Here is a 2,515-nt window from a genome sequence, read left to right on the forward strand (position 1 = left end):
GATGATCAAGAGGGTCATTAGATCATAAAAACCCACATGGAGCTTTTACTGCCTGCTTTGCGCCAATTTTTTGATGTCTTGTTTGCTTCCCTGCTGAAAAGAAAATACCTTAAACCAGCCTAAATTGGTTTGGTGGTCTCCCGGACTGGTTAGAAAGCCCATTCGCTGGCTTTAAAGGAATTTTGGAATTCCATTTTCGCTTGTTTTTTTTAAATTTTGAGACCAACTCAAACCAGTCAGGACCAGAAAAACAGCTTAATTTGGTCTCGCAGTCTGGTCCTTTAGGCAGTTTTAGGGTGGTTTTTGGCACGTTTTAGCTGATCAGGCTGCTTCACAAAGATGAGAGGCCAAATTAAACCAGCTAAAACCATTTTAAACCAGCTCAGGCAGGTTCGAGCAGGTTTCAACTCTTTTTATCAATCAATGTCCATGACTGCTCCAGTTATCTCTGATTACAAGGATAATTTTTCCTACATAAACACTCAAAAAAACTTTTTTACCAGATAAATTACTTTAGAGCAAAACAAACTAAGAAATAAATAAATGAATTAATTACACTAACAAAAATTAGAAATGTTGCCTTGGAAACTAACTGAAAAGGTTTAGACTGAAGTACTAAAATTACTAAAACCGAAATAAAATAAACAAAAAACCAACATAGAAATATTAAAAAAGCAAAAGCAAAAACTAAAAATAAATAAATTCAAATGAAATCCGAAAATTTTAATAAATAAATAAAATCTAATTCCAAATATTAATAAAACTAGTACTATGAATGACTAATATGTCATTAACATTTGTTTTCATTAACTGAAATTTAGATTACATTTTTGAAAAATTATTAACAAACAAACAAAGAAATAGATGCTGCATTTATTTGGTCAAAAATACAGTAAAACCAGTAATATTGTGGAATATTATTAGAACTTCAAATAACCATTTTCTAATTTAATACATTTTAAAATATAATTTATTTCTGTGAAGCAAAGCTGAATTTTTAGCATCATTACTCCAGTCTTCACTTAATATTTTTGTGGAAACCGTGACATAATTCTTCAGGATTTTTGATGAATAGAAACTTCAAAAGAACAGCATATTTTTGAAATATAAATATATATAAATATATAATATATAAATGCCTCATTCATTCATTCATAAATGCCTTTACTGTTATTTTTGATCAATTTAAAGCATCACTGAAAAGTATATTCATTAAAAAAAAAATGAAATTTTACTGACCCCAAACTTTGGAACTGTAATGTACATAATGAATGATATATTCTATAATAATTTTACTAACTCCTAAGCTGAAAATCACAACTTCAAAATTCCCTGATATCCCCAGGTGTTTCCAGCTGTTGCTTAACCGTCTCAAAGCAAACTGGCTTTATTTGAAGGCACTCATGGCCATGTTAAGAGCAGGGCACTAGGTAGGAGGCACAACCTAATATTATGATTAACCCAAGAGAAAGCCTTCATTGTTCTGGCCACGATGACGTACTAAAAGACCCTCCATCACATCTACGTCTGCTCCGTTTGGCACGTGACGGGCATCGCTGGTAATTGCAAACACCTGTGCCGTGAGATAAAAGCGAACGCTTCATCGAAGAGTCTTGTAGGATCGAGTGCCCGCAAACAAAGCGGCCGATGATCAGATGAGCCTGGCTGTAGATCACGGGGCATCTATCAGCCTGGTGGGGCATCGTGCATAATAATGAGCTCTACCTGCTCATGAATATTAAAACGAGTCATATTTTTTAAAGGAGGCTTGAGAGCGTCAAGGGAAGCTGGAAAAATGAGATTCCTGAATGATTTTAATGAGGGTGTTTATATGAGTGAGCCAGAGGTCTGAAGAGGAGCAAATTGGCGGTAAATAGAAAAAATGGGAGAGTGTTTAAAATAAGGGAAATGGAGTGAAAGGGTGATTACGGGCTGGTGTGGGGCTTGCACCGGCAGACCAGGGTGATTTCTGTAAAGTGCAAACCTGGTACTTCATTTTCTTTGGCCTTTCGGCCTCATTATTGAAAAGACTCAGGCTCTGTTCCAAAACCTAGAGAGCTGCCTACGTAGACGGCAATTTAAGGAGTCACATGCACACTAATGACACGAATGCTGTTCCAAAACCTTCATTTAGAACAAATTCTAGATCACAGTCACATGCAGTAGTGCTGTTATTGTTAACTAAAACCAAAACCATTACAATTTGTTCACTGAAATTAAGCTAAATAAATAAATAATTAAATAGCTTTAGTTGAATGTTGACTTGAAAACTAAATAAAAATAATAATTAAATAATAATAAAAAAAATTAAGAATTAAATTGAAAATAAAAGCGAATTCAAAATAGTAATAAAACTAGTACATAAATATGCCGTTAAACAAATTAAGTTAAAATGGGGAAAAAAAATATTTAAAAAAAATTATTTTCAAAAATTAGAAATGTTGCCTTGAAAATTAACTGAAATAAAATAAGTTGAAGTACTAAAATTACTAAAACAACCTGAATTAAAAAAAAA

The 2,515-nt window shown here is 33.0% G+C and overlaps 1 protein-coding gene across 1 annotated transcript in view; it reads right to left on the reverse strand.

Moving 5' to 3' along the window:
* LOC107553777 (leucine-rich repeat serine/threonine-protein kinase 1-like) overlaps nucleotides 1–2,515 on the reverse strand; it is an 89,558-nt gene that overhangs the window by 15,212 nt on the left and 71,831 nt on the right. The gene's annotated exons all lie outside the window — the stretch shown is intronic.

The sequence above is a fragment of the Sinocyclocheilus grahami genome, unplaced genomic scaffold (assembly GCF_001515645.1).
Source record: "Sinocyclocheilus grahami isolate Dianchi unplaced genomic scaffold, SAMN03320097.WGS_v1.1 scaffold481.1, whole genome shotgun sequence".
Taxonomy (NCBI): Eukaryota; Metazoa; Chordata; class Actinopteri; order Cypriniformes; family Cyprinidae; genus Sinocyclocheilus; species Sinocyclocheilus grahami.